At 42.3% G+C, this 19084-nt stretch overlaps 1 protein-coding gene across 2 annotated transcripts in view; it reads left to right on the forward strand.

The window, feature by feature from the left end:
• Nucleotides 1-3862: 3862 nt before the first annotated feature.
• RERE (arginine-glutamic acid dipeptide repeats) overlaps nucleotides 3863-19084 on the forward strand; it is a 426362-nt gene continuing 411140 nt past the window's right edge. For both annotated transcript variants that reach the window (XM_046025753.1, XM_046025762.1), the window contains exon 1: nucleotides 3863-3974. The gene's annotated coding sequence lies outside the window, so the exon portion shown is untranslated. The remainder of the gene's footprint in view (nucleotides 3975-19084) is intronic.

The following is a 19084-nucleotide window of genomic DNA, read 5'->3' on the forward strand; positions in this document are numbered from 1 at the left end:
AGATGGGAAGAGGAGAGGGAGATGAAGAGAGCGGACTCCCTGCTGAGTGTGGAGCCCAGTGCAGGGCTGGATCACATCACACCAAGACCATGACCTGAACTGAAATCAAGAGCTGGATGCTTAACCGACTGAGCCACCCAGGCACCCCACTGCATTTTTTTTTTTTTCCTAAGTGCTCTCTACACCCAACATGGGGCTTGAACTCATGACCCTGAGATCAAGAGTTGCATGCTCTACTAATTGAGCCAGCCAGGGGCCCCCTCAGTGGTTTCATTTTTTACATTTAAAAAATGTCCATCTGTAATTTGGGGGGAGTGAAGGGTTTAGGAATAAAGTAAATCTAGTTAAAGAATTTTTTTCTTAAAGATATATTTAAGAGAGAGAGAGAAAGCAGGTGGAGGGGCACAGGGAGAGGGAGAAAGAGAACTTTTGTTTAAATATTATTTATTTATTTGAGAGAGAGAGAATAGGCAGGAGGAGCAGCAGAGGGAGAGGGAAAAGTAGGCTCCCCAGTGAGCAGGCAGCCCCACTCGGGGCTTGATCCTGGGATTCCAGGATTGTGACCTGAGCTGAAGGTAGACCCTTAGCCAACTGAGCCACCCAGGCACCCCAGAGAAAGAGAATCTTAAGCAGGCTTCACGTCCGGGTCCAGTGTGGAGCTGGATCTTACAATCCTGAGATCACGACCTGAGCTGAAATCAAGTGTTGGACGCTTAACCAACTAAACCACCCAGGTGCCCCTATATAGTTTTTTTCTGCATTTTTTCCCTATATAGTTATCTGGTTGTCCCAATGTCATTTATTAAAGAATTTCTCTTTCTCCTGTTTCTTTTAGATAATGGTATTACGCCTCTGATGTGACCTCTGTATACAAAATGAAATCACTTCTACCTATAGTAGGACACATAAAATGACTAACAAAAGTCCTTGATATTTTCAAATTCAATAGCCGAAGTAATCCCCATTTTCTAAAGCTTGCTGAAAAGAGAATAAGGGAATTCTTTCTAATTTCATAGTGGGGAAAAAAAAGACCCACTAGATATTTGACCTCATTCACCTTGATCAAGTCATTTAACTTCTCCAAGCCCCAGTTTCTTGACCTTTACGATGGAGATAATAATACATCTCATGGGCTATTGTCAGGACTAAGTGGACGAAGGAATACAACATGGTTTGCATAGCACTTGGGACGTAGTAAGCTTTCAGTCAATGGTTTAATAGTTGTCTTTATTAAGATGTATTATTATTACATTATCAGCCTCTCAGGAAGGCCATTCTCTCCAGCTTTATGGCTGGGCCACGGTTCTTGCATGGGATTGTTGTAGTTAAAGAGATCTAGTTTGCTAATTTTATGGTGCAATACCATAATATTATGCTTTGCAGAAATGTGAGGTCTTGAGACTTCTACATCTACATTTGATTTTGAAGTAGGCTCTACATCCAGTGCGGGGCTTGAACTCAGGACCTGGAGATCAAGAGTCAGATGCTCTTCCAACTGAGCCAGCCAGGCAACCCTTAATCCACATCTTTTTTTTTTTTTCTTTTAAAGAGGGAAGAGAGAAGGTGCAGAAGGAGAGGGAGAGAGGGAACCTTAAGCAGACTGCCTGCTGCGTGCACACTCTGTTGTGGGTTTTTGTGGAGCTCGATCCTACAACCCTGAAATCATGACCTGAGCTGAAATCAAGAGTCAGATGCTCAACCAACGGAGCCGGCCAAGCACCCCATATTTCTATTTTTATAGATAAATGACAGTAATGGCAAGCCCTAATACTATGATAAATGTGGTTGACTGGTCTTGAGAGCCTCTCTCCTCCCTGCTAAATGGTAGTGTAGGATCAGGCACCTTCTGAAAAACTGTTGTCCATTTGCCCACCGCAGGGCTGAACCTTTATTAGAAATACCGCTCGCTCTTGTAAGTGTAGATTGTGATGGACACTGAAGCCATCTAACATACTTTACTCCTCCTTATTTCCAAAACTGATGTTGAATAGTTCCCATCCATATCTAGGATGTCCGGAGCTGTTTACTGAATTTATTATGTTGTAAAATTCAGTTCTCACATTATTAGATTATATAATGAGGTATTAATTACATTTCCCATTTCATAGCTGAAGGAGTTGCAGCGAGAAGGTTTTTCTTGCTGTGAGTTACTCAAAGGAAATGGCAAAGACCCGTTTGTTTTTAGATCTCTTGGGTCACAGTCCAATGATATCTGCTGTTCCAAATTCTTCTTAAAAGAAACTGCTGGATGTGGAAATTGTAATCTGAATCGATATTCCAAAGAGAAAATTATCACTTTATTTGAAATAGATGAGTGAATTACTTTGTGCTGTGTTCTATCCCTTAATTATTCTATTATACACAGATCTGAACTCCTTCAGGGAGAGTGTATGGTATAAGGACACCAATAAGCACTTACAGTATATTAACAAACCAACAATAGGTTGATGATTCGCCCTGGATTCATGCCAGGGTGTGTGAAAGAACTCAATAAACATGATATGCATTTCAAAAACTGCTAGTCATAATTAAAATTTCCAAACCCCTCATTCCTATAAATTATATTAAATAGAATATGAGCATTTGGCCTGCCCCTCACTCCCCTTACAGCACCGCAGACCCTGTGATTACCAGCCTTTTGGGGGGTGGGACAGAATACTAGGTTTCTCAAAGGAAAAAGGTGATATTTGGATTTTTTTTTTTTAAAAAGGTTTTATTTTTCAAACTTACGGCATAGGGTTGTGCACACTGCTCCCTTCCTCCCTAACATTCCTTCTGCGATTGGGGTTCTAGTCCCTTCTTTATTCCTTGAGGAGACTTTCCAGGCTTTTCCTCTTTATTATATTCTTTTCAAAGAAGCAGCGCGACCTGCGAATTTCGTTTTTCTCTTTCTTAATTAATCTTCTGCCGTAGACTTATTTTGAAAACGTTCATTCCCATCAGAATTTCTTAAGAGTCCTTAAGCCAATCGTCGGAACCCACTCCGTGTCCCCCCTCCCAGGAATATGAGTCCGCGTCTGAAGTGGCTGAAAAGGCAAATTGGGACCCTGGTAATAGCAAGGGCAGCGGGACTCGGGCCAGTCGCGCCCGTGGGACCAGCCCGCAGCGCGCCGCGGCCCCGGCTCCGCACAAAGACGCGCCCCGGTGCTTGGGGAGAGGGGGAGGGCCCAGCCCACCGCCGCCCGGAGCGCGCGCTCTAGCCCGGCCCGCGGCGTCGGCACAGCCCAGCCGCTCCCCTCCTTCTCTCCTGCTCTTTTTATTAGAAAGAAAAAAAAAAAAAAAAAGAGAGAGAGAGGAGGGGGAGAGAGAACAGGAGAGCGCAAGAAGTCCCGCCCCTCCGCCCGCCCTCCGCCTCCCGTTGGCCCGGCCTCCGCGCGCGTCACGCCGGGACGCGCCAATGGGGAGGCGTGATACTGCGAGGTGGGCCGGGCCCGAGCGCGGAGTGGGCGGCGGGTCGGTGCAGCAGCCCCGCCGCGGCTCGGCCACCATCGCCGAGGCGCCGCTGCTCCCACAGACGCTCGCGAGCCGCCCCCCGCGCTTCCAGCCTCCTCTTCCTCCCGCACGCCCGAGACACTCGCCCGCCTCGGGTCTCGCCCCCGCCTCCGCCTTCCCCGTGCTCTCCCCTCGCACGCCTCCCATATTGTCTCTGTCTCATTTTCTCTCCTGGTTGAGGAAAAAAAAAAAATCACCATCATCCTCAGGGAGCCCCTCGCCCTCAGAAAAACAAAACCAGACATGATCCTGGGCTCCCGCTTCTGAAGGACTGGCCGAGCGAGGAGCAGGGAGCTAGTGGAGACCGTCCCAGAGGTCACGGGAGGGAAGCCCCCCGCAGCCCCCGGCCCTGTCCCCGCGGCCGGCCCCTCCTCGGCCCGAGCCCGGCGGTCCCCAGCCCCGCGGGCCTCCCGCCCCGTCCCCCACTTTCCCGGGAGCCGGACGAACACACCTCCATTGATGGTGTAGCGCATTCGGGGAAGGTAAGTCTCCAACTTGCCGGCGCGTGGCAGCTGCCTTCTCTCCTGGCCGCTCGACTTAGGGACGGGCGTGGGGCGGCAGGGGGTCGGCGTGGACTCCTCGGTCCGTCGGGAGCCAGGAAGGGGAGGCCGGCGTGCGAGCCGCGCGCGTCCGGGGGGACGGGAATAAAGGGCCGGGGACTTCTTCGGCCCTGCGGGGGCCAGGTAACTGTCCCACTCGCCTGCCGACCCCGGTTCTGTCTTTGCTGCTTATTCATGATCTTGTCGGACTTGTCTGAGGTTAAGACCTGTTTCATGTGACTAAATTACTGGCTGAACTGGGGGTTGGGGTGGGGGGGGAAGGAAAGGAAGTGAAAGACCCAAACTGTAAATTTCTTGAATGTTTGTGGATTTGGGGGTCTTGGGGGAGGGCTTTTCTTAAAGTAGTATTTTCACAGTAGGGAAAGAGTCCTTCTTTGTGTTCTAAATCTCCGGTTCTTTGCTGTGTGTGATTACTAAATTAATGAAACCCCAAATCACTTGCAGCAGAATGGGATTCTTACTACCATGTTTTGAGTTCTGCTCCCTGAAAGAAAGTGACTTCTGTTTTTATTTTTTTAAGGGTTTTGGAAAGAAGAGAGGTAGTTTTACATAGAGAGAGAGAGAGAGAGAGAGAGAGAGAGAGTGTGTGTGTGTGTGTGTGTGTGTGTGTGTGTTGGGAGGGGAAAGTATTGCAGGTTTCCTTTGAAACTGGTTGCTTGAGAAGTTGTTGAAAGGAAAACAAAATGATTCATTGTTGAATTGTCATCTTCCTCTGCCTCTTTTCCAAGGTTTGTTTACAATTTTTCTGGATTACAGACTTCAAACATTGATTTAAGCAAAATGTGTCCTTGAGAAACTGGGTGCTTTAAATGTTTCAGTGTGTGTTGCTATTTTAAGGGACATTTAGAAAGTAGTTTTGTATGAATCCTGAAATAGCTTTCTCCAAAGCAAAATTTTAAACACAAAAAAAGATAACTAGTAAAAGGGAAACTTGGTGAATTACAAAACAAACATTTTGGTGTAACATAAATTAATGCATCCTCTGTTTAGATATGGAACAGTTTTGATAATTGCTTTCCATTTAAAGAGAGACCTTTTTGTCTGATGTACACGGGTTTCTTTAGTCTCAGTCTGTTGGGGGAGGGGAGAGAGGATGGATCTATACAATAATAAAATGATCTTTGGGTAGCTATTTCCTTCCATGGATTTGCTTGCTGAGTTAATTCCACTGTAAATTATAAACCGGTTTTGGGTTTGATGGCCTGGAGGAAAAGCTGGCTTCCAGCTCTCCCTGTTGTTGTTGAGGTTGAAGGGAAAAGAGGCAGAGGCAGGCAGGCAGGCAGACACACACACACACACACACTCACAATACCAGGCTGAGGGCTCATTGTTCTTCCATACACACATTCATTCTCTCTCTCCCATATTTGGGACTAGGTTTGCACAGACAAACACAGCTCTTTTTGGGAGCGAGGAGAGAAGATGGGGGAAGGGTGGACGCTTTTCTTTTTCAGCTTTCTTTCACCCATCTCATGTCTGGCGGTTTTTTGGCAACCTTATAAGAGGCAGAAGAGTATATCGGAAACTAAGGGACACTCAAAAACATGTTCAGAGACTCCTCTTCTCCACCTCCCTTCTTAGCGCTAGTTTCTGCTGCTCTTTTTTTGTGTATGTAAAGATGAAAACCCTTTCTATATGTCGTGATCTTATAGTCATCTTTCCTGTTCCTCGTTGCCCCTGACTTTGTTGGGGACAGTGACCTGTTCAGTTGACTCTTATTGTATTGAATGTGATCAGGGTCTTTTCTAGGTAGAAGTAGATTGTCTCAGTTAAGATGATAATGATCATATTTGTGGTTAATATTTAACAAAGAGTGTCTGTGTTTTGACATTTTAGTGGTCTGATGGTTGATAATCAGGTATGCTGGCTATTAAGATGTCATTTTTTTTTGTTTTGTAAGTAGGGGTTATAAAGAAAGATCTGTTTTTCTCTTTCGGGGGCTGGTGTAGAGGCTTCCTTGACTATTGGGCAGGGAATACGCTGATAGAGTCCGCCTGGGTTAAACCCAGCTCTGGGCCAAGGATGGAGGTTGGTGTGAATACTGTGGGTTGCAGAATAGCACCTTCTACCGGTTAATTGCTTTGAGGGATCCTGATGAAGAGGATGGGGGAGGGGATTAACGGCTGAGGCCTAATGATTTTCTTTTGAACGCAGTTGTAGTGCCTTCCTGCAAATGCCACTTCCCTGAGCTGCTAATGCAGATGTCCTTTGACTGGCATGGATGCTTCGAGGCTTTTTATGTTATTGGCTGTGTCTTGACATTAATTTGTTCTATTATCAGAAGTATTTACACATAGTGACTTCCAAAGACTCTTTTGAATTGATACTCTTTTGTGAAAAACGTAGTTTGTCTTAGAATACTAAACAAAATAATTTATTTGTCTTCTTGGTGTTAGAAATTGTATGTACACTAGCAGTCTTTAAAAAGTTTTCAGTGTCATTAGTAAAAAGTCAAATAGACCTACCCAATAGAAAAGAAAAATCCTAGCTCTGAACCCAGGCGTTTTCTTCTGGGATTTCTTGGGGATAGTGGGGAGGTGGGGGAGAGAGGAACTCACTAAAATCAGTAGTTTTGCGGATGTACTGGTGTTGTGTTGCAGTAGTTTTCAATTGTCATATAAACAAATGAAATTAAGTCTGATAGGATGACTTATTCTCTGGGTTAGGTTAAAAAAAAAAAAAACAGAGGCAAGAGAAAATGTGAAATGAATGTGTGCACAGATTAACACAGAAGGCCAAATTCTTGCCCAAAGGCTTGTAATCCAAAGTGTAGTTTCAGAGATAATCTGTTTGATAAATGTCTAGAAGGTTTTTTATCACACATCCTACCCCATCTCTGTTGTTTTAGTGGAGTGGACTGTTGGGAGAGGTTTGCAGAGGCCAGGGGGACTCCACATAGAATAAACATCTGTTTCAGACTCTAAGGAATGTGATTTCTGATTCACTTTGCTTTCAGAACTTAAGTGTGTAACCTCTGAAGTTGTGTACCTTTTACAAATGAAATGTGAACAGTTCAAATGTATTATTTATTCAGTAAGAATAGAGGCTAGTAATTTCAATCCAGTATATTCTCTGCCAGGTAACTAGAGTAACTGAGCACGGGTCACGACAAAAAGGTAATCCAAATCAAGAAATAAATGTACCAGTTACTTTTTCACCTTTCACTTGGTGGTCAGTCCAAAGGTTTCTAAAAAGTAGGGTAGAATCACTGTAAGTCTTGAAACAATTATATGTACTATTGACAAAAATACGCCAGGTGCTATAAAAACACACACACCCAGGAATATGACCTGTGCCCTTCTACAACCAGTGTATGTTGAATATTATTATGGATTTAGTAAGTGCCCATTAGTTTTAAAATTAGTTTTGAATCTTTAACATCTTGTTCAAATCCCAGTAATCAAAAAAACATTTAAGTAGTAAAATAAGTTGTATATACTGAGTTCTTCTGGGAATTCTGTGCTTTCCAACTAACTGCTTTTGGCAGCTTCTTTTGCAGTTGATGTAAAGGTTAAGATAGCAGAAAATTCAGATGTTTAGAGTCTTTAGTGTAACATAGTTGTGAACTTCATTTTACACATACATACACCCTGAAACAATAGTTATTGTTTTACATAATCACTCTCTGATAACGCTGTGCTCTGGCTGATCATAGAGTCTTTTCAACAACTAGAAATTCCTCTTGAATCGTGTTTAAGTGATTGTTAATTATTAGTAGTATCTTCATAGTTATTCCAGTTTTGTAACTTTGCTTGTCCTGTTTAAGTAACATTTATTTGTTAGAAAATGGTTAAGATTGCTTAAGCCATTTTAATGAATATTTGATCGCATTAACTCAGACATGTTCAAATCCTAAATATATTTACGAGAATGAAGTTTTGGTTGGAATTGTGATTTGTATAATTAACTTGTTGGTGTGCCAAGTAATGTAATCTATGCCACGTGTCTGTATATTGCCTAACTAGGTCAGATTGGACTGCTAATACAAGAGGTTTTTGGTAAAGTGACCTGTTTGTGTCAGTGTAAAATTGTTTTTATTTGGTAAAATTTGCCAGTGTGTCAGCAACCATAAGCAATATGTTTACTTGTGAAATATTTCCTTATATAGTTTGTTACAAAGTGATATGACCTCTAATTCGTTAGACCACTTGGTATTTGAGGAATCTTCACAGTCTATTTGTCTTGGGCTTTTGCATCAGAAGTTGAAGTTACAGGCCCTGCCCTAACTTAAAACCAGTTATACATATGATTTGTAAAGGTTTGGTTAGGCTTATTTGGTTGCAAGGAACAGAAAGCCTTCAGGTCATTTCACACATTGGAGAAAAGAGGAACAGAACTGGAAACCTAGAGAATCAGGCCTCACAGAACAAGAACCTCAGGTTCTGATGGGCCTCACGGATGCTGGAGTACTGTTTGGGATAAGGATCCTGCCCAGCTCCAGTGACCAGATTACCTTGTTGCCTCCTCAGCAGGAAGGATTTGTTGAGACATACCCTGGTGCCAGGGCTGTCCATGATTGCTCAGGACACCACACCACTCTGTGTAGTATAAGGACACCACACCACTCTGAAGGGGATGGTATTGACATTGTGGGCCTGGACTAAACTGAAAGAGAGCTTGTGAGCAAGCCTGGCCATGCCACATCTCTAGACAGACTCTTAGAGCAGCAGGGGAGAGCCTCTCCTACAAAAACCCACGCTAGCACATGTGGTCACACACATACTCAGCAGAGCACGCATGCACTCATTCATTGACACCTGTGCGTGTTCACCAGGCTCCCAGAGGTCTGATTCCTGACACCCCTTCTGGAGGTGGGGAGCAGGGTGAGTGGGCTGGTGTGTGGGGGCTGGCTAAACTTGTGGGCGTGTGAGCAGATGAGGATGTGGGCATGTGTCTCCGTGTATGAGTTTGGAGCAGCTGCCTGGGGACTCTCTGGAAACCTTTCCCTCCCTGGGCAGAACATGGTTGTACTGGGGAGGTGTATCGACGCTACAACAATTTTGGTTGATTCCTAATGAGAAGCAAAGGCTGACCACTGATTTAAAACAAGATGTTTGTTATATGAAGACATTCAGGTGAATTTAACTAGATGCTCCTTTTTATATCCCCTGCCCTTCATTCCTCTTTCCCTCCCCTCTTCTTTCTTTATGTCTGGGTCACTGAAGCGACTGAAGGGGTATCATCAGTTTGCAATCCTGCTGTCTCTGGTTGGGTCAGCACCTAAAGTTGTTGAGGTCGGATAGTATTATACTAACTTAAATATTTTTTTACTGAAGGCAGGTAATTTGCACAAGATCCAAAACAGGCAGGGCTGGCTCACCTAATCCTCTTCTATTCATTCTGTTGTTTTCTCTCTGGTTTCTTTGTGTCTTTACGCCTCTGCTCCGCTTCCACCTTTTCTACTAAAGACTCATTATATATTTAATTAACGTTTCCCAAGAGAGGCTCTGATAGGACTCTTGGTTAAGGGTTTGGAAGCCAGACCATTTCTTAAGCTACTTACCAGCCTCCCAGATGGTGGGTTGCTCACTTGTTCAAGCTGTATCTCACTGAGGTACACAGTAGGAGGTATGGGAATGCGAGGCATTCTGAGCCATGGCCTATGCGAGGGGATTTTTTTCTACTGTTAAATCCTATCATGTTTTTCCCATCTTTATTTTCCTGACATCTGGTACGGCTGTTGTTGCTTTTGATAGCTTATCCAACAGTTTATTTTGCTTTAAGAAACTACATCATCATAAATGGTAGTTAAGATTTCTTTTTTAGGTGAGATCATATTATTACATCTGTTTTGTATTTTTCCTGGGAATCTGCCCACCTATGTGGTCTACCTTCCTGCCTACCAAGACCTTTATTCCCAAACTGTATTCATGGCATACTAATACGCTACGAATATTTTAAGGTCAAGTAAATTTAAGGTCAAGTAAATATTTTGAGGTCAAGTAAATTTATTTTTGTTATTTTTTTAATTCTTTTTTTTTTTTTTAAGATTTTATTTATTTGTCAGAGAGAGAGAGAGAGAGAACACAAGCAGGAGGAGCGGCAGAGGGAGAAGCAGACTCTCCACTGAGCAAGGAGCCTGACGTGGGACTCGATCCTGTGTCCTGGGATCATGACTTGAGCTGAAGACAAATGTTTATCAGACTGAGCCACCGAGGCATCCCTATTTTTTATTCTTTATTTCTATTTATGTTAGTTGGCATATTCTGTATTATTAGTTTCAGGGCTAGAACTTAGTGATTCATTGTTTGCATATAATACACAGTGTTCATTATATCAAGTGCCCTCCTTAATGCCCATCACCCAATTATCCCTCCCCTCTACCCTCAAGTAAATTTATAATGTGACTTAAAACCTTAAAGGCTCAGAAATATCTTGTAGTTTGCAGAGGGTTTTTTCATTCGTCTGTTTGTTTGGTTTGTTATTTATTTTTTTAAGATTTTATTTATTTATTTGACAGAGAGAGATCACAAGTAGGCAGAGAGGCAGGCAGAGAGGCAGGCAGAGAGAGAGGGGGAAGCAGGCTCCCTGCTGAGCAGAGAGCCCGATGGGGGGCTTGATCCCAGGACCCTGGGATCATGACCTGAGCCGAAGGCAGAGACTTTACCCACTGAGCCACCCAGGCTGCCCCATTTTGTTTTTTTCCTTCCCCAAAGAATACGTTTGGCCTTCTTATGGAAACTAATATTCTGTAGAACAGTTTGAGAAACACATGTAAAATTAATCCTTCTTAGTCAAGCGGCTTGTACTTTTCTCCTGGATAATTAAGTAAGTTTGGTGTTATTATTACAGCACTTTGCTGCTCTGCACTGTTTTTCTTCAGGCAAGCTTTGCACTCCAGTACTTCCAAGGGTACGTCCAATGACTGCCTTTTCCACCTTTTACATATGTCATTCTGGAGGGTGTGTGTGTGTGTGTGTGTGTGTGTGTTAAGTAATCTCTTCTCCCAATGTGGGGCTCAAACTTGACCCCAAGATCAAAGGTCACATGCTCTACTGACTGATCTAGCCAGGGGTCCCATTCTGAAGTTATTTTTGATTGTTCTATCTATAATCCCTCATTCCATCTTTAAATCAGATCACAGTCAAATCAGTGTTTCCTTTTTTTACCTCACTTCACTAGCTGTGCTCTTATTCAAGGATGTAATCACTTCATTTTTGGACATCTGCAGATATAAACACTGGCAAGAATCAACAAATATTAAAAAAAAATTCTCAAGTACATGACTATAGGTCATTGAGGTAAACCTTGCAGGCATGTAAGGATGAGAACAGCCTTCTAGAAATTAATGTCTTTACTGGCCATTCATATACACATAATTGTTAGAAGATAAACATAAATGTTTGAGAGACACAAAGTGCCATGGGGTTGTATTAGTGATGTTTTGCTGCATAAAAAATTACCTCAAGACTTGGTGACAATACAGTAAATATTTATTATCTTACGGTTTCTGTGGTTATTCATTTGGGAGTGGTTAGGCTTGAATGGCTCTGGCTCAGGTCTCTCTTGAAGTTGCAGTCAAAATGTTAGCTGGGGTGCAGTCATCTGAAGGCTTGACTGGGGCTGGAAGCTCTGCTTCCCCATGGCTAACTCTTTTGGCTGTGGGCAGGAGTCCTCTGAAGCGTCCTGCTGTCTGTGTGGTTACCTGAGTGACCTCGTGATATGGCATTTGGCTTTCTCCAGAAGGAGTGATCAGAGAGAGAAAGAGGAAGCAAGAAGGAGTGCTCAATGCCATTTCTTTCTTTCATTTTTTAAAGTAAAAACAAAAAACAAAACAGATTTATTTATTTATTTTGGTGGGGAAGCAGGCAAGCTTTTGTGCATGAGTTGGGGGAGAGGGAGAGGAAGAGGAAGAGAGAATCTCAAGCTGACTTCCTGCTCAGCATGGAGCCTGATACAATGGCAGGGCTTAATTCCACAACCCTAAGATCATGGCCTGAGCCGCGATCAAGAGTCAGACGCTCAACTGACTGAGCCACCCAAGCACCCCCTCAATGCTTTTTCTGACCTAGTCTCAGAAGTCAGACATCATTACCGCTACCATATCTTATTCATTAAAATCAAGTCACTAAGTCCAGTCCATGTGCAAAGGTATAGAAATTAAGCTCCACCTCTTGAAGGAGGAGTATCAAAGAGTTTGTAGATTTATTTTAAAACCACTCTGGGGGGCATCTGGGTGGCTAAGTTGGTTAAGTGGTTACCTTCAGTTTAGGTCATGATCTCAGAATCCTGGGATCTAGCCTTGGGTCAGGCTCCCTGCTGAGCAGGAGTCCGCTTCTTCTCCCTCCGCTTCTCCCCAACATGTTCTCTCTCTCTCTCTCAAATAAATAAAATCTTAAAACACCCCCCCCCCCCATAAAACCACTACAGGGGTTAAAAGGAGAAAAACATAGAAGACTTAAAAAATGTTTTCCCTTTTGTTTAGTTATCCTCAAGCAATGCTTTACTTCAACTGGAGAGTAGTTGCTGGATCTTAGAGGAGAGTGGTATGACCATAACTTCATTCATCTTCTCCTTCTACCTTTGTTCAGATATCATTTATTCTCTACCTTCTTCCTGTTGTTCTTACATCAGATTTAATTCTCTCTCTCTCTCTCTCTTTTTTTTTTTTTTTTTTAAGATTTCTTTACCCATTTGAGAGAGAGAGGTGGGGAAAGGCAGAGGGAGAGGGAGAGAAATCCCTAAGCAGACTCCCCGGTGAGCATGGAGCCCACTGCAGGGTTAGATCCCAGGGTCCTGAAATTATGACCTGAACTGAAATCAAGAGTCGGATGCTTAGCCAACTGAGCCACCCAGGGATCCCAGATATAATCTCTTTCTATTAAAACTGTGCTTAGGATGCCTGCCTTTTTTTTTTGGTTTGGCCACTGTGAGTTCTTACCAAGTACCTTTTTTCTTTTCTTCAGTTCGTTTAGCTTCCTGCTTATTTTATCATTTTTTTTTGGGGGGGGTGTCCATTGAGGCATTTTATTTACACATAAGTAGTACATCCTGAGAAAAAGAATCCCAGGGATTTGCTCCTGTGTATTTTTGTCTTCTTCATGGTCCATGATGCTAGCTGAGATTGTTAGTACAATGAAACAAAACTGGTGGGATGGGAGTAGGTTATTATGCCATCTTTCTAGACCTTTGAGTTGCACATAACATCGGGGGCTGACTGCTCCACATGTTTTTAACCTGCCTGTGAGGTTCACAACAATTTTTCTAGCTCCGAGAACGTCAGTGATTTCAGATTCACTAGTGTAGCCATGCTTTATCATCACAGTTAGAAACCGGACAGTGACTTTGGAGCATGGCCTAATAAGAACTTGGCATTTGGCTCTCTTCAGCATTGGTGATGCTCTTGAGAGCATCAGCCCAGGACATTCATGTGCACCATTATGGCCGCATTGAAAGATGGCGAAAAGACACTTACATCTTGTGTTAATGTTTATTGCTTCCATTTATATCTTAATGTGTGTGTGTGTGTGTTTTTTAAGATTTTATTTATTTGTCAGAGAGAGAGAATGTGCGTGAGTGCACAAGCGTGGGGAGTGGCTGGCAGAGGGAGAAGCAGGTTCCCTGCTGAACAAGGAGCCTGATGCGGGACTTAATGACCTGGGCCAAAGCAGACATCCAACTGACTGAGCCACCCAGGCATCCCTGTATCTTAATGTTAAGTCATGTTCTTCCCATTAGATTGTAAAACAATTGAAGTGAGAAAGTTTTAACTACAGCAGTGTATATGCTTACATGTGGAATTAAATGTATTCTAAAAGACATGTTTCATTGTATCTAAAATGTGGTCATTAGTAAGATGTACCATTATTTTATGCACTGCTAAGAGTGAAAAAAAATGCTAACAATTAAACTGTGTAAGATCTGTCTCAGTTGCCATGCTGTACCAATGTAAACATTGGAGATCTTAAAATCATTGAAAGGTGGTCATGTATTTAGGCCATCTTTTCATAGCTTTATACCTGGAAAACATTACTGAAGATAGATCTTTAAGATTATTTTCTCTCATAGCAGCAGTGCTGTAGGTAGTTTATTATCTAAAGATGTAACATGAAAAGTTTAGTTATGATGAACAGTACAATAAAAACAGAGCTGCTGTCATAAACCTAATGTCATTATGGTTAAATTATGTTCTAGTTTCCTTAGAGTAGGTATAACTATTATATATCATTATGTATATATATAAATATATATATTATATATATATAAATATTACATATTTTGATATGTAAGATACAACTCTACTGCATTACCAGTTTGGCCTAAAATGTCAACTTTCAACTATTTTAACTACTTAATATTTAAGTAGTTTCTCATGATTGAGAAAACATATTGTTTCTCATGATTCTGTTTATTAACTTCTCCCCCAGTACTGTTTTCTGTGACCTTGTTCTACCTAGTGTCTAGTTTGCAAGTTTATAAATATATAGCCCTAATCTCTTTCCTGAGATCCTGATCCACGTTGTCCTCTTGTCTCCTTGGATGGCTTTTGAATACTGAGCCTTAAAATGTACCAGTTGGTATTTGTCCACTCTTAACCATCATACTGTTGACCAAAATAATTAAGAGCTCTAGACTCAATCCCTAGTCTGCTGCTTAATAACTCTGTGACTTTAAGCAAATTACTTACCTCTCTGGGTCTCAGTTTACTTCTTGTAAAATGGGGGATAATAGTTGGAGGACCAAAGTACTTGATACGTACAAGATGCTTAAAATGTCTCTGGTAAATGGTAAGTATTCACTAAGTACTAGTCTTTAAAACTTACCTACAGTTATGATTGTCATCTAGAGATCTAGCTTTCTGTTATGTTTGCTTCTTTGTTATCTACAATACTCAGTAACCAGGGGATACTTAGGATCGGTGGGTCAACTCTACAGGGCTTAAATAAGTGCTGAGTTACTAACTAAAACCTTCATTATTTCTTGGATAGGAAATGCTACAGAATTGTCCATGATTAAATACCAAGTGAATGACACAGACTGTAGAGTCATAGTGAGGTTTGGGGTGTTAATGAGTGATCAGAATGTGATAGCTTAGTTGTTTTTCTTCCTTGTGATGATCCTGAGGGAGATATATATAAGTAGAACCATGGTAAGTGGGAAATTCAGGATATTTTATTATTAATTGGGCTTTTGGCCAAAATAGCCATGTAGAGTTGTCTAATAACCTGGGTTGTAGCAATTGGTTAAACTTAAGGCCTAGGCAAGGGACCTCCCTTCCTCCTAAATCCTACTATCTTACTTTTCCTAGGCTGGCTACTTTACAGAATGCCCAAAGAGAGCAAAATGAGCAAGTGCAAGATAGCAAACCGTCATATATATGTGTCATGTTTAATCTGCATTTGATCTTCAAATTTATAAACAGGTCCAGTCAGTGTTTTGGACTGTGACCCAATCAGGTTAGTATTTCTTCCTCTTAGAGAGATCCAGGAAGGTAGGGGATGGAGAGAGAGTGCAAGGCATCTTGTTGGTTCAGCTTCTGCTCTTTAGTGAGCTTGGTTTAATGGCCTGTGAGGAAAAACTAAACATGGTTGGCCATCTGTCTAGCAGCCCTACTTTCTGACCTTTTTTATAGGACATTACCTGGGAGCTAGGGGGACCTGCAAAGTATTTTTTAAACTTAGGGATAAGTTTACTTTTTGAGATGAAATTAAGGAGAAATGTTATGTGAAAATAAGATTTGCCATTTGGAAAAGTGACCCACCCTTAGTGATAGCTGCTGTGGCATTTTGGTAATATGTTGATTTTAATTTCGGTAATGGGAGTATAATCTTTGAGGAATATGATTATATATGATTATGTTAGTAGAGCAGGATTGAAGCCTAATCATATTATACTCAGTCTTAAACAAGAGCATGGTAGCAGAAGGGGTGTAATTAACTTGGAGGCTCGAGGAGAGGCATCTGGAGTGTTGCCCTCGGATTCTGCAACCTCAGGTGTATTGCCGTCAGCTCCAGGAGGGCACTGCTTTGGTCATCTTTGTGTCCAGCATGTGAAGAATGTAGCAAGTATTCCCTTGTCACGTGAATGATCGGATAATATTATTGTGTAGTTTATTGAGGTCGATTATACAGGAGATTTGGTTTAATCTCCTGACTCCAAAAGATATTCAGGAAGCTGATTTTCGGACAAATTCTTGGTAATAACATTTTGTATCTTACATATAGTATAGAAGGACATTTCAGTGCTTCTTAGTTTTTTGAATCATCAAAAAAGTTATTTTAATCCTAGGAAGTTTGAAGTATGTATTAGAAATTGTTGAATGAAGTAGTACTTAATAAATACATATAGTACTCTTTGTAGGTTTGCCTTTTTTTTTTTTTTTTAAAGATTTTATTTATTATTTATTTGACAGAGAGAGACACACAGTGAGAGAGGGAACACAGGCAGGGTGAGGGGGAGAGGGAGGAAGCAGGCTCCCCGCTAAGTAGGGAGCCCAATATGGGGCTCGATCCCAAGACCCTGGGAACATGACCTGAGCTGAAGGCAGATGCTTAATGAGGGAGCCACCCAGGTTCCCCGTTTTGCCTTGTTTTAAGTAGGATTAGGTATAGCAGTGAGTGGCAGAAACCCAAAATAACAATGGCTTGAACAAGATAGAAGTTTCCTTTTTTTCATGTAAAGCATGGACAGCCCTGAGCTAGTATGGTACCTTCATGCTCATTAGGAGTCCCAATTTGCTCCTTTTAGTCAAAGAGCATCTCTAGTTCTTCTGGTCAGTTCTGCATTCTTACCAGGAGTGGGGAGGAAGGGGCAAAAGCTGGGCATATCTTCAACCTGTGAGGATACTTTCCAGGAAATTACACACATCACTTCTGCTCTGTCCCTTTAATTATAACAAAATCCTCAGGCCACTGATAGCTGTAAGAGAAGCTGAAAATGTAGTCTTCCATGGAGATGGCTATGTGCCTAGTCAAAAGAAATCAGAGATTCTGTTAGTTTGGAAGAAGGGAAGACTCCTTATTGCAGGACAGCTGGCCCTCTGACCAAAATCCCAACAGATAATGTAGTATTAACACATTGGGTAGCGATGTCTGGGTGGCTCAGTCTGTTAAGTATCTGCCTTTGGCTCAGTTCATGATCTCAGGGTCCTGGGATCAAGCCCCACAATGTGCTCCCTGCTCAGCAGGGAGTCTGCTTGTCCCTCTCCCCTCTGCCCATCCCCCCCAGGTCATAACCTCTCTCACTCTCAAATAAATAAAATCTTTAAACACACACACACACACGCACACATATGGGTAATTTGCCCTTCAGTATTTTTAAAAAAATACTTTATTTATTTATTTGACACACAGAGAGAGATCCCAAGTAGATCACAAGAGCAGCAGGCAGGGAGGAAGGGGGAAACAGGTTTCCTGCCAAGCAGAGAGCCCGATGCGGGGCTTGATCCCAGGACCCTGGGATCATGACCTGAGCCGAAGGCAGAGCCCCAACCCACTAAGCCACCCAGATGCCCCAGTATTTTTTTTTTTTTTAAAGATTTTATTATTTGAGGTATACTAGAACAATGGGTGTCTGTGGGGGGGGCGAGGTGTGTGTGTGTGTGTAGAGAGAGGGATCCTTACCTTTCCTACTTCTATTGTTTGTGGTACATAACTATTACCTAATTAAATAGGAAGAACCTGTGCTTTTTAGACTCTTGCCATTTCTTATATGCTTTAGTGAAATACCAGTTTAGTTTATGTATGAAATGAGGCATACACAGTGACCTAGACACGTATGTGCCCTTGATGAGTTTTCTCCCCAATAGGAATAAGACATGTACACTGTTGACTACTTGATAGAGGAATGTGTCTCAGGAGGGGATGATCCTATGGTTTAAGAAAGAGAATCCGCTCTGGCTGGGGGCAGTAGGGAAGATTTGGTATAGGAGGAGGTGTTTAACCTGTGTTGAAGGATTGGCAGGATTTGGACATGTGATAAGTAGTTAAGAGGATTTCAGGCAGGAAATTGCATGGAGCAAAGGTACCCAGGCTGGAAAGATGGGAAATGGGGAGAACTCTTGCTGCTTCTATGATGAGGATTATTAAGTATGTTTTCATTTCATTTTTTAATTTTAATTTTTATTTTTTTAAAAGATTATTTATTTATTTATTTATTTGACAGATGGAGATCACAAGTAGGCACAGAGGCAGGCAGAGAGAGAGCGGGAAGCAGGCTCCCTGGCGAGCAGAGAGCCCGATGTGGGGCTTGATCCCAGGACCCTGGGATCATGACCTGAGCCGAAGACAGAGGTTAACCCACTGAGCCACCTAGGCGCCCCTGATTTCCTTTTTTTAAAAAATTCTTTTAAAATGTTCAGTAGCAGGTGAAGGCGTATGTAGTTCTTTCAGCTGAAGTAATTTATATTTGAGGCTGTTGCTGGTAGCTGTGCAGACCAAGTTGTTAAGAGTATTTTGGAGAGGAGTCACTTGGGTTGATTTCTCAAAGGAAGAACAGACTGGTTTGGTTGGAGCCATGAAGCACTGGAAAGACAAGTTGGGGTCATAGCATGGGGAGATTTTAACACCAGGGGAAGACTTTGAGAGCCTGATTCATCCAAGTTAAATACAAATTGTAATTATAAAATTAATATGTGCTCATTGTAATCACAGTCCTTTCTTGGCTGACCTGATAGGTGAAGAGTGTACAGTGTCATTTTAATTTCCATTTCTTTGATTATAAGTGAAGTTGATGATCTTTTTTTTTTTTTTAAAGATTTTATTTATTTATTTGACAGAAAGAGATCACAAGTAGGCAGAGAGGCAGGCAGAGAGAGAGAGGAGGAAGCAGGCTCCCTGCGGAGCAGAGAGCCCGATGCGGGGCTCGACCCCAGGACCCTGAGATCATGACCTGAGCCGAAGGCAGAGGCTTTAACCCACTGAGCCACCCAGGCGCCAGTTGATGATCTTTATATATCAAAATTTAGTATACACATTTTTTAAAAAAGTTTATATTTATTTAATTAATCTCTATACCCAACATGAGACTTGAACTCAAGACCCCAAGATCAGGAGTCCCATGCTCTTCCAGCTGAGACAGCTATGTGCCCTAAA

Source organism: Meles meles, chromosome 1 (genome assembly GCF_922984935.1).
Source record: "Meles meles chromosome 1, mMelMel3.1 paternal haplotype, whole genome shotgun sequence".
Classification (NCBI taxonomy): Eukaryota; Metazoa; Chordata; class Mammalia; order Carnivora; family Mustelidae; genus Meles; species Meles meles.